General features: G+C 43.9%; 1 protein-coding gene across 2 annotated transcripts in view; it reads left to right on the forward strand.

Moving 5' to 3' along the window:
* Window positions 1-13621, forward strand: part of kcnq1.2 (potassium voltage-gated channel, KQT-like subfamily, member 1.2) — a 176158-nt gene that overhangs the window by 90115 nt on the left and 72422 nt on the right. The window lies entirely within an intron of this gene.

The raw sequence follows: 13621 nt of genomic DNA on the forward strand, positions 1-13621 counted from the left end.
GGTGGGTGTGTGGAGCGGGCGGACTCCTCTAGCTCCTCATCGCTTCCCTCTTTCGGACCTGTCAGGCAGCCGGCCAGGGAGTAATGTGGAAATGTGGCTGGCTGGCGTCGACTTGATTAAGTCTGTGCACGTGTCTCTGCAGAGAGGAGACCCCGGGCTTAATCACCCCTAGCCCTGACACTCTCCTCCTCCTCCTCCTCCTCCTCCTCCTCCTCCTCTTTCTCTCTCACTCACTTTTTTTCTCCATATCTCTTTTTTTATTCCTTTTCCTCTGTCCTCTCCCTCTCACTCCTCCCAAGGCAGAAGGCAGGATTTTTTTTCCCTCTCTGCCCCCCCGCCCTCTTTTTTTTTTTGCTGATTTTCGTTTTTTCATTGCTTTTTTTTCTCCCCTGCCCTCCGCGCTCCCTGTGTGTAACTGACTTTTCTTTTGTTTGCGCAGGCCCTTCTTTCACTCTCTTTATCTCGTACTCTTTCTCCCACTGCCCTTTCTCTCGCTCTTTTCCCTTTTCTTGCACCACTCCCCCCCCAACTCCTTTTCTTTCTCTCTTGTTGTTTCTATGTGCTGTGTGTTCGAGGCCGTCTTTGTGTGAGCATGTGTATCCTTATCTGCGAGAGGAGCGTTGAATACACATGAGCTTTTGTTCGTGTTGTATGTGAGGTTGTGTTTCCCATAGTGCGGTATAGTGGGCACCATGCAGCGGTGGACAAGTGCCACTCTCGACACCTCCTGCACAGAGAGGATTTCTTCTATGAGATATCCTCCCTCCTGGACTGGCTTCAGGCCAACTGTAGCATACAACCCTTTACTTTAACATCCAGTCACATGTTGGTCATACTGAGCTTTTACCTTTGCCTGTGAGCTTGTGGTTCAGGTTGAGACAAGTTAATGATTCAAATATTCATAGATCTGCCATCTTTATGAAAATACTGAACACAACAATTATGTATCTCTGCTGTTCAAACATAGAGAAGTGAAGTGGGAAGTATTAATATCAGCATTGAAGGCCCCAGGATAACAAGTCATGTTACGTTCATACATTGTAAATATTACAACCTTTTTCCATCAGAAATCATCTTATCACTGGGCCACGAGAAATGTCTGTAAATGCTGTGGAGACAATGGCCTCATTACTGTAGTGAAGACCCCAGCAGAGTCAAATCAGAGCTATAACAAACAAAAAAAACAAAGGATTTAGCAAAAAACTACTGATTGGATTTCCACAAAACTTGAAGGAAGGATGAGAAATAGACCAAGAACTATTTTTCCCTCTTTCTTTAACATTGTAAGATATGGGACATTATTAGATTTCCAAGGGAATATATCATGGATCTTGATGGTGTAAAAGTTCTGGATTTATATAGAGCTTTTCTAGTCTTGATGACCACACATTCATACATTGCATCGATGGGCAGCACTTTCTATATGAGGGGCAATTCGTGATTCAGTATCTTGGCCGCGGTCACTTCGGGATGCAGATGGTGACGACTGATGTTGAAAAGATTCAGGCATATTTAGGGAATCTATGAGTGTTTGCAACTGGATGCAGCCTAATTGAATTTAAGGGGACTGCCAGGTCCATACCCTGGCACTGGTACTTTAGTGCCATTTTAGCTTTTTGATTGATTGATTTTTTTGCACGTTTATGTTTGTAAATTTCAAGGTCAGAAACAACCTGTGGGTGCTAGTTTGTATCTGGTAGTAGAGGAGGGCACCCAAGGATGGCACAGCTTAAGTGGGTTATCCAAAAGCAACACGCTCAGAGACAGAGTAATGCTTTCTGCATATTGTCAAGAGGGCCTTTCCCGTTCTCACACACACTTCAGTGTCAGTGCACACATTTAAACACACACAGATCCTGATGCCTGCACCTTCAGCGCCAGTACCTACCTGGAGTCAGCAGGCTAATGTTAAAACATTCTCATCAGCAGCAGCAGCAGCAGCAGCAGCAAACAGATGCAGGGCCTTTGCTTCATCCATCACATGCTGTCGTTATCCCAGTGTGCTAAATGATTCTATTAGCGCGTCACGCTGGCCCCTCAAAGCTCCCACTGTTCCCACCTCCACAATGTGGTTCCAGCAATCCAGCCCATGCGTTGATAATTTGCCTTGAAAAATTGGCCGAGGACAAGCATCCAATTATGGCTTTGCCACCCCCCCCCCCCGTTCCCAGCGCCTTGTTTCAGATAACCGCTCTCATAACCGTTCTCTTTGAAAACAGGATGAATCCCGCTCTTCATTTTCTTCTCTTTCTTATGTTTTCTTTATTCGGGCAGTTTTTTCTTCCCCATCCCCTCGTAGCCTCTAAGTGTTTTTTTTTTCTGTTTGATGTAAACATTGCTGACACAGCCACTCAGAGTTGTATCACTCCAAGGTTAGATGAAGCATGTTGACAGATATCGGCTGTATCTCCAGTTTAGTTTAGTATTATGACAAATAAATGCCTCTGAACTTCAGCCTGTCATTTACTGCTCTGGGCCGCGAGCCAGCGTGTCTGTTTTTCCTGTCTGTCAGCGTGGAGCAGTGTTGGAAGTCATTTTTCATCATTTTCATTACCCTGGCTCGCAGACTGTATCATGTCATTAGGTCAGTGTTGTTAAATCCTGGTAGTATTACATCAATTACAGTAAATTGTGCGTGATTCTCTATCTCTGTGTCATGTTTGTGAGCTGACGTCCTCTCTCAACAGTTTGACTCATATCTTAAATCTATAAGGATGTTTGACATATTATTGCTCTAATTATTGCAATGCAACATATATATTATTTGGCGTTTTGTTTGAGTTTGGTGATTATTTTTATCTCCTGGAGCAATAAATCAGACGCTCAGTTCACTGTGTTCTGTTATGAAGGTTGGCAGCCGCTCCTGTTTTCAACATTGTCCCAAATGTTCTGGCTATTGTTTGTTGTCCCACTCAAATTAGATTTCAAGATCGGCTGATCTGGCCGCTCACTGTTGTATAACTTGGAAATAATAACACAACATGATTTGAAACCACCCTGGAACTGTATTCAAACATGTTCAAAGTTCAGTGTATCGGTGAAAAGGTTCGACAACAAATGCGACATGTTTTTAAGTTCATGTCAAAGGCGGTGATACACTTCATTTCCCGTTTAGATCATATTCACACGACACTGAAATCAGCTTAAATCAAGCATACTGACTCAAAATGTTGAAATGACGTGGCCAGGATTTACCGCTCAATAACATTTTATACATCAGTACGGCCGTGGGGACTCAAACCATATTCAGATGTTGTTGAGACAGTTGAGCAGTAGCACTCACAACACAGTGCTCCACCAAAAGTTGATCATTTTCAGAGGAGCTTAAGGGCAACGATGCAGGCCCATAATTCACCCTGACGCACGCCCCTCTTGCATCTCATCTTACCGGAGAACGTTAGGAGGGTCAATTTGACCAATCATAGCCCCCGCTGCACCCACCGAGCCCTCTTATCATCTTTCAACTCCTCCTGGGCCTGTGAACTCTCAGTGTACAGTCATCCGATCCCACTATAGGAGCAGGCAAGAGGCAGTTTGTGAACTTGGACTGCGTACACACTCGGAGCGGTGGGATCATAGCTCGTAGTCAGCCTTTTAAATGGAACAGTGTCGCCCGCTCTGTTCCTTTGCTCTCAATGCACATAAACATACAGAGGAATCGATACGGGGCTGTCATTTGTTCCAGTCACACGACACCACACTGAGCTCAGCTTTTCCTGCTGAAAACTCAGAATTGACCCTTGACTGTTTGACCGCTTAAGGTTAAAGGATAATTCTGGTGTATTACAGTGAGGTGTAGTTGCCATAAATGTGGGTATATGGATTGTGCTAACTTTGCGTTCTCCATCTCTGTCGTATAGATTCAGGGAAAGAGCGCACTCACGCAAAATAGCCTGTTTGAGTTTGAACACTCTCGGGCTGCATTGTTTTCTGGACGAGCAAAATGTGAGACGTTTGGAAATGTAGACGCAATCACTTGCATTTGCTGATCGGTTCTTATCAGTCACATCTTGACATCCAGTGGTGAATACAACATGTTGCAAACACTTACTGTCAATAACAGTTTCACCTCACCGTCGTTCCAAGAAAAAGAAATCCCTTATCTTACTTTTCACCATTATTGTGTCTGACTTGCAGTATTTGGCTACAGAGCAAAAAATATCTGCTTCCTGTTTACACACGCACGTGCCCATGTGTATGTGCGTGTGCACATCCTTCAATCACATTGGGATAGTACTTCTAGCAGCTACACTGCTAGATGTACTATCATCTATAAGACACATCCAGGTCTAAAATGAACATTTCACACCCTGAGTGTAAAAGACATGGCATGAAATGACTGAATGTTGGGTGCAGAGAGAGTGTGAGTGTTCCTGTGTCTACCTGTGTGTGTGTAGTGGTGTAATTATGGTCCAGGCAGGGACAGACATGGAGACAGAGGCAGTGTGTTAATTGTACAGTAGACCAGGAGCAGAATCTATTAAAACAGGTCTGCCAAGACATTCTCAGCCTCATCTGCTGCCATAAATACCTCCTCCTCACTACAACTTACTTACTACACTTACTACTGTCACCACCACCACTCCCTCCATGACTGCCTTCTATCCTCTCTAGGAAACTTCGACCTTCTCTTCTCTTTCCATTCTCAGTTTCAGCACATTATCAACTTTGCAATCTGATCATCCTCGCCTTCCTCCCTCAAACTAAAAATGCCTAATTCGTACCTTCCAGTAATGGCTTTACTTACAAAAAACACGAAACACATTGCAATGGAAAAAGAAGAGAATGAACTTCCTTAGGCTGGAGATCTACTTGCTTTAAACTATGTGTGCAACATGGCTGCATCGCATATTCTGCGTTTGTTTGGTGCGTCACTTGTCCCTGTCCTCGGGAACGCTACGTGTCTGCAAGATGCAATATGCACATGAACAATAGGGGCAGTGTAGAGGCAGATACTTGTCACAGTCAAAGACATTGTTTAAGAGCCACACACTTTTCTGCCATGATCTCAGAAACAATCACAGGCCAACTTTCTTCAGTGTCGCCGTGTTTCTTATTTACAGATCACAAATCAGGAAGCTTTACATTGTCTGAGTTCTGAGGTGTGCCCTCTAGTGGAACACTCCTGTAACATGTGTACTACATGTGTAGTATATTAGCGACTATGCGAACAATTACGCAAACATGTCACTAAAGTTATATCTACGGCCTAAGGCTATTGATTAAGGTGCTACTTTGCTTAAGTTAGTTAGGGTGAACAATGCTGCCTGTACACATTTTTCTTCTGCTCTACTGCTTCTTTCTTACTTTCATTCATACACAAACTGACTCACATCAAATGCTATTCTGTCATTAGGGAGGCCAGCCAGGCCTCCCATAACTGAAAGCAGGAACAAAAAGGCTGACCACTGTAGAAAGACCTAATTAAACAGCAGTCTTTAAGGTCAGCCAGCCCCCCCACTGTAGCCTCAACCACACATGAATGAAAGAATAATGCTCTTTTGAAAAGTAGCAAAGTTTTATAATCTGAACCCATTGGCTTATGAAAGGGAAGCCCCTTAGCTAAGAAGGCCCACAGGTCACCCTCCACCTCTTCCTTTCTCTCTCTCTCTCTCTCTCTCTCTCTCTCTCTCTCTCTCTCTCTCCTCTCTCGCATGTTCTTTTTTTCCCCTGGTCCCTCTTCTCCTCCACTTCTTCTTTGTCCTCCTGCTGCGTCCAGAGCCAGGGTTAAGCCAGGCTGAACCTGAGCAGGTCTGTGACCGCCACCTCCATCCGGCTCTTGCTCCCCCAAGGGCGAGGTGGTGCTGATAGTCCCCGAACATACACAGACACACAAAAACACCCATGAACAGCCAGCTGTGTTGGCATGATCAACCACTGGGCTCATGTGCTTGGATTATCAGAGAGCTATGAAAGAGAACAGCCAATTTAATCCAAAAATGGTGGCTCTAGTGGGACTAAGAGCAGAGAGGAGGGGGGTGGTCTCGGTTGCTCGGGACCCTCAGTGACAGGGGTTATCCCAGAAAATGACTGGGGGAAAAACAAAAGTTTCAAGGGTCTAGAGTCCCCCCCTCTGACCTCACCTCGCCACCCTCTACCCTAAAAACCTCCCCACCCCACCCAGGAGCGGGGACCCCCCGACTGGCAGCAATAAATAGATTCTTTCTCTAACATGCCTAATCCTGCTAAACAGCAACAAATCCTATTAGGCCATGAATTATAAATCCTTCTTTGCCACCTCACCCTCTCCTCCCCCCACCAGAGAAACCCAATCGCCCTCCTGTCTTCACAACGTGCACACGCACACCCACACACACTGGATCTCAAGAATGTTTGCTCCTCACACGAAGGGAGATTGTGATTTTGTTGGATTTTCATGCGCCAATATGTACGTCTATATATATATGAGCCTTTTTGCTTTGTTTAAAAATGGATGCTGGTGCATGAGGATCTGTGTGTGCAGCCTTTGGCAAGGCTCACTGCTCCCCACTCCCCACTCTTCATCCTGGACCGATGAAATACCTTGGCAATAAATACTTCTGATTCTGATTCTGATTCTGAGTAGAGTCAGCCAAACTTCAAAAAGATGTAAAAATACATGTGCAAGCAGAGTGAAATGAGTGAAAATGAGGCATAAGGAATTCTCCCAATAAGTATCAGTCTGCCTTTACACATTTGCCGTCTGTGTGTGATGTGTAATGTGTTGATATGACATGTTGGTTTTCAATGTCAAATAACCGAGAGGTATAAGCTCCTCTCGCAATGGGAAAGGAGTCAATTGCATTTTTTTAGGTGGGGTTACCCGCGATTTAAAAAACAAAGCATACCCACTGATTTTATGGGAGGGAGGTGGCCTATTACAACGTGCACAGAAAAAATGGCTGCAGATGGTTTGGTGTGTCATACTGTATGCTGCCCTTAAATCCCCACAGTAATGATGCACATTTTCAGTATTTTCCAGATACACAAAGTGTTGCTAGAGAGAAAAGGTCTAAATGGAGCTTGTTTCTCTTACTCATCTCTGCAAATTACAGCAAGAAGTGGGTGTGAAAGCTTCGGAAAAGTTACACACACACCCCACGCATTAAGGAAATTGGACAGGCGACCTGATTTGGGTCTTCAACAAAAAGCTGCTGAAACTTTTTAGTGGAGTAAAGTGGTTGCCTGACTGACTGTCCATCCCTGGGGTAATGCTGTGACTTTAGTGACTCACCATAGGTTTAACATGGAGACTAGAGGTGGGTCTGGCACCAAAGAGGGGGTCATTAACCCTGAATCTGTGTGACTCTCTAATTAAGCTCACTTTGAAGAAGCCGCAGTCTCTCTCTAAGCTACACCTGGGGCCTCAAACACTAACCTATAACCCTGAATTAGACTGGCCACATCTACAAGGCAGCTATTGTCCACACCTCTTTTTTTCCCTCTTTTATATCAGTAATTTTTACTGTGAGAACAAAACTGTATTTTATGTTAGAACCCATGGGAACTAGTATCCTTAAACTAACTAAAGTTTTTGTCTGCATTTTACAGATGGCAATCTTAGCTCCTTGTGGTATTCACACCCCAGTAAAAGGCGTTTTTTCCCACGGCTGCACTTTTTCATTTTCTCGCCTATCTAACTGGAAACCTCTTCGCCCCAAATCTCTTAGTTAATTTGGCAGTTAGAGTTGTGTCAGGAGGAGTTCACCAGTCATTAGTGCACTTGTGAAAAGGGCTCTCCTCTCCAATCTTCTCCATGTGCGCTGGGAAAAAAAAAAGCTGTGGCTGTCTGTTCTCCTCGAATAATGACATGTTGTGAGAGTTGGCGTCATTAACATTAAACATGGGCGGGACTTTTCTGAGGTCACCGGGATGTCAACCATGTCTAGAGAGGAAATATTTTACATCGGTGGGATACTCACACGAGTGTATTCACAGATACCTTTTAGATTTATGTGGTGACTGTGTATGTGTGCGTGTCCATGAGATCAAGGGGACACTTTGCACAAGACTCATTGTTTTGAATTAAAATGGAGTGGAGCTCATTCTTCTCCCAACCCTGAACAATCTGTATCTGCACAGAAATCGTTGACACTTATAAATATCGTCCGACTAATGAGCCTGATTTTGAATCTTAAGATAAGTGAATTATTCCCTACAAAATTGACACAAATGTTGAAAAATGTCTTGTGTTGTAAAGTCATACAAAGTTGGTTAAAAAAACTGTATGTGCCACTTAATCTGCATCTGCACCAATATTTAATGGGTTCTTCTATAGCCCAGGCCCCATACCTCCACCTAGTTTGGTGAAAATCAGTTCAGTAGGTTCTGCATAGTCAAATAAACCAACAAACACAGTTGAAAACAGGAGCTATGATGAACACTACAATAAGTTACCACAAAGTTCAAATCATTTACTTATTGACCATGGGTTCGTCTTCTTTTTCTCTCTCAATACAGTTTTTTCAAATCGAGACAAACCAGATAAAACAGATGTGTGGAAAGTGTTTGTCTACATGAGCTTTACTCCTGCCTGTATATACACATTCTGGCCACCTTTCACAGTATACGGTCGTTTAACTCTGTTTCCAGGAGGTGACGGTCACACAGTGAATTCACAGTATCTTGGGCGTTTCTCTCTTGTTTTCCCTCCCTCTATGGCCACACACATCAAACATGGCGTGCTCCCTCTGTTCTCTCTTTGTCATCAGCCCTTAATGGACGCTGGGCTTTGATGTGGTTTGGTTGCTGCTTTTGTCTCCAGCATGTCTCGATCAGCGCCTATTGATCTGGTCATGGGGGGGAAACATGGAAACAACTGGAGCAGAGACACAAGGAGATGGGAAACTGTTGTATCAGAAACTATATTTAACCAGCTGCATGACGCTCCATGTCGTGAAGTTTAAACCTTGTTTAGATTCATAATTCTGAATATGTTCAATCTTAAGATGACAGTAAATGTAAAAGCATTGCATCAACATTTTGAAAAAAATATTTTACAATACTAGACATAACGATACTGTAATGCAGGGGAGTGCAAACATGCAAGAGGGAAAGACAGTAAGAGCTGTTTATTTTTGATTAATGTTAACAAGTACCATTCACACAGTTTTGACCTAAACCCGGATTTATGCTCATTTACTTGTTTAAGAACAGAAAACTGTGTCAATGATTTTGTTTTTGTTTACTGCACATCGACGGCGTTGGCCCTTATCACAAAGAGCTCTTAAATTCCGTTGACCTTTCAAGTTGACATCTTCGTCTGCATGTCCTATGTTTGTGGCTCAATTTTTTCATCCTGAGATATTTGTATTGTTTTCGTTTTTTCAGTTTTGCGTCTGTCACGTGTTCCCAAGTCATCAGCACACCCACTCGCTCACATGCTGCCCCTCTGGATAATTTCAGAAGCATATCTGGAGTTCAACGCTGGTTGTTTAACTGACCCAACGTTGGTTGTGATGCACATTTTCATTATTCCCCAATAGAGAGAGAACATTTTATAATTTTTAAGATTCTTTCTTTATTTCAGTTTGGACAGAAATCCTAACAAAAGTATTTCAGGTCCTCTTCAATTTATGTCCTTCTTCGGAAAGACATTTTCAGACTTCTGCCACAATCTGAGGCCAAGTTTGTTCTTCTTTCGTGCAAACCACTGCAACAGCTGGTTTAATATCTCATTAGACAAACCCCTCCAAAGTGACAGGTCCACATTGGGGGAATTTCTTCCATTAGAAACTTCAATGAAGCCCATTCATTTGAATTCCTCACTGAATGGGGAAACTTGTCCGTTGCGATACAGCGTCTCAGCAGAGCACCCTTATAATTCTTACCACGACACCCTCTGGCATGCCATCACTTTCAGATCAAACATGCCTGAAAGAATGTAGTCATCTTATCCTTCCAAGATATGATAAAGGAATGCCTGTTTTTGCGGAGAACAGAAGACGAGCACATCTCTTTGATGGACCAGTCACTAGTCTTAAAGCTTATCTCACACACACACACACACACACAGGCCAGCTGTCTTGCTGGGTCCCGAACACAGCACATTGATGTCTGCAGCAGCTTTCTCCCGACTCCGAGGTTATTGCTGGGCACCATGGAAGCACAGGATATTTGACAGTCCCCTGCCAAAGAAAGAGTAGAGGGGGGGCGGTGAATGAGGGAGAGTTGCCATTGACAACTCTGAGATCTCCAACGTGACCGTCTGAAAATGAAAAAAAAAAACGGAAACGTTATTAAGAGAGAAGTGTCCAGGGGGAGACCATGGGGCTCAATCTGTCACAGCTTTTCAAGAGGGGGCCAAGGTCAGTTCATGACTCCATCAACAATAGCTTTCATATGATTTCTACTGTTGAGCTGGAAGTTGGGGTTTAATCCGCAGAGGAAAGAAAATAAATACACACAGTAGAGAATGAATCATATGGCGCGGGACAGTGGAAAGAATATTGTCATGCGTGAGATCTGAGCTATGCTGACTCACACAAGGACTGCACGGATGAAACGTAAACACAAAGAGCAGAAAAGACAGAAGAGGATGAAGGCAGACGGTAATGAGTAAGAAGAGTCAGAGCCGGCAAGTGTTTGAGGGGCAGCATCAGCGCGAGAGATGTGGGAATCACATTCCTTCACTTTCTGTGTGCCAAATGTTTAGGGGGTGTGTATGTGGAGGGGTTGATAGGAAAAAAAAAAAAATCCCTCATCTACGATAGAGAGCAAGGAGGCGGTGGTGGTGGGGTGGTTTGACTTTTTTTCCACCCAAAACAGGGCCTCACACTCTTTATGTCTGGTATTGTTTGTGTGCATTTCCTCCTGTAGCTCGGGTAGGCCAAGCATGGAGGGCAGGAAAAAAGACAGCAGCCCTTTGATGTTCAGGTTTTATGGTCCCATGTCATTGCATTGTCTGCTAAGTCCTTTTGTTGTTCCTCGGCCCTAATTAAGACCTCAGAGCGACTTGTTGACTCCACAAAGACCCTTGTTTGGGGAGGGGGAGGGCGGCGTATGTGTTTTCGGTGTGTCAAGGGTGTGTGTGTGTGTGTGTGTGTGTGTGTGTGTGCGTGTGGGTGTGTCTGCTTTGACTGGGACATGGCTCGAGAGACGTGCTCAAAAACAACACATGCGTTTCCCCCTTACATACAAACGTGTAGGCGCTGACGTACGAATGGAGGCATTCCTTTTTTTTGTTTGCTAGCCGTTTAAGTGGAGAAGAACGTATCTGTGGCTGCAGTCACGCTCAGGGGAGCAGCGAAGAGCTTCTTACTGCGCACGCACATGCAAACACACAGAGCATTCAGAAACTGCATTTGAGCATGTTATTATGCACAGTGTAGTATTATGTGCTCCAGACAAGTGTGTGTAAAAGTGGGCGCCTGGAGTCCCAACAATCCTTTTTGTACTTATAGGGAACGCCTGAGCATTTTCCTTCCCCATATTTGTTTCCATTCCCTTTTTGTTTCTGTCATCCTAAGCTGCTTTCTACAGTGGCTGATAAGAGAACACGTGCAAATAGAAAAACAACATGTGCAAATTAAGTAAACAACTTCATCAATTTGACGACACATGCAAATACAGAAACACGCTGCAAATAGCAAAAACTACAACGGGCATGTTTCCACGGGACCCAAAAAAGTGATGAACCTGGCTGTAGTTCAATGCTTTGGGAAGTTATTGAAGTCTGCTACTCGTCAGACTTGTGTGTGGAGTGACACACACACACACACGCACACACACACACACACACACACACACACACACACACACACACACACACACACACACACACACACACACACACACACGCGCACACACACACACACACACACACACACACACACACACACACCATCTCGTGACACACCGGCTAACTTTGATGTCTTTGATTGTTGTCACCTGTCTCTGAGACATACCGTACGTGAAATAAAGGATAGACAGAGAAATGGGCACAAAAACCGGGAGCAAAGAAAAGCGAGCAGAGTGTTGCAGGACAACAGGCGAGAATGCTGAATTTGCACTTATGAAACAGTGATTTGATCAACATTAATGAGGACCATTCACAGTGTGAGCCATGGCCAAAACCCTGTTCTCAGTTGTCTGACAACAATTATTGAAATAGAGGACAGACAGAAACAGGCACAAGAACAGGGAGCAAAGAAAAAAGAGGAGGAACTGTTTTTACTTTCGGAGCTTTATTCACTATGTACTTTTATTGCCCTTAAATTGTGCAGATTATTGCAGCCTCACCGTGTTGGAATAAAGATTGTTAATAAGAAATCTCTCTTCAGCATTTGAACACATTGGAACTACAAATGTGGACTAGTATTTGATAGAAAGAAAGGGAGGGGTGAATGCTGATGTGTTGGACTTTATATAGCATCATTAATATATGATGTTTGGAGCTTCGTATATGTACTTGAAAATACAGTACAATGAAATATACTGTCCTGGGACATTAAACATAAAACCAGGATCACTGACTGATGAAGTTGAAAAACCCTACGGCAGGTTATCAGACTTTGTTGTACAGTCTTTAGTGTGTGCATGTGTGTGTCTAAGTCTGCACTCAGTATTTGTGTATTTTTCAACCAGTGGAATCCAGTCACTCAACATAAAACGTTCTCTCACAATCGATTACCACTCGTAGCGTGTACATCACCCCAACATGCTGCTGTCACACACTGGACACCCAAGGACATGTTACGGCAATTTCTGACAAATAAACCGAATGAGTGCCTCTCTGAAAAAACAAACACGAGTGCACGCCACACAATCACCACGATTTGCAAGTACGAGTCTGTGTGTGTGTGTGTGTTGTTTGCATCCAGCGGTTTCTGTTTCACTGTTTAGCTCAATACCAGTGGGTTTTCCTTTGTGTTGACACAGATGTGCTGCTTTCAGCCGGGGGGAGGGGGGGGACATGTGTTGTTGGGCTCTTCTTGATGCAAACTGAGTCTGGTTGTCATCTTGTTTTTTAGTTTGCACCAGTTTTCATATTCAGAGTTGTGAGCGTTGAGGCTGGAACAATCGAGCTCAGGCGTTGATCTGCGTTGATGCATATTGTTAAAGGTTAAATGCGTAGTTTTATGAACATGAATGCAAAACTGTCAACCCAGAGACTATAGAACTGTAGTCGATCAACCAGAGCAGCTTAAAGTGGCAACTGTAAAGTCTTATTCTGTAAAACATCCTGTGCATCCTGTGCCCCAAATCCTGGTTAACTGAGCAACAAACTTGCACACATATAAAGTCTGTAATGTTTTAATTTGCTCTTCATTTATTTTTCATGAAAAGCTCTCCGGGAGACGACCTTGCAAATTAGCCTCCGCTAGAAACACAATGATACTTGCATTAGACAGCTGTTCTCAGTTTGTCTATTGCTGTTTTTTCAGACATGAACTCCTCAAAATGTCCGCAGAATTGTGTCTGGACTTTCTGCAGAGTTTGCCTTTCCCACATGGGCAACGCAGCAGGAGAGTCTCCACTCAGATGCATTCACAATAACTGCTGAGGGGTGACACAGCAGGCCGAAGCCCAATGTCACAAATTCTGCTGCTGAGATCACGTGTTGTTGTTGTTTACAGCACATCGAAACTTATTCTGTCTTTTTAAAAGGGGGCTGGTCGGAGAAACTCCGGAGACAGTTTGA

This window comes from Hippoglossus stenolepis, chromosome 5 (genome assembly GCF_022539355.2).
Source record: "Hippoglossus stenolepis isolate QCI-W04-F060 chromosome 5, HSTE1.2, whole genome shotgun sequence".
Taxonomy (NCBI): domain Eukaryota; kingdom Metazoa; phylum Chordata; class Actinopteri; order Pleuronectiformes; family Pleuronectidae; genus Hippoglossus; species Hippoglossus stenolepis.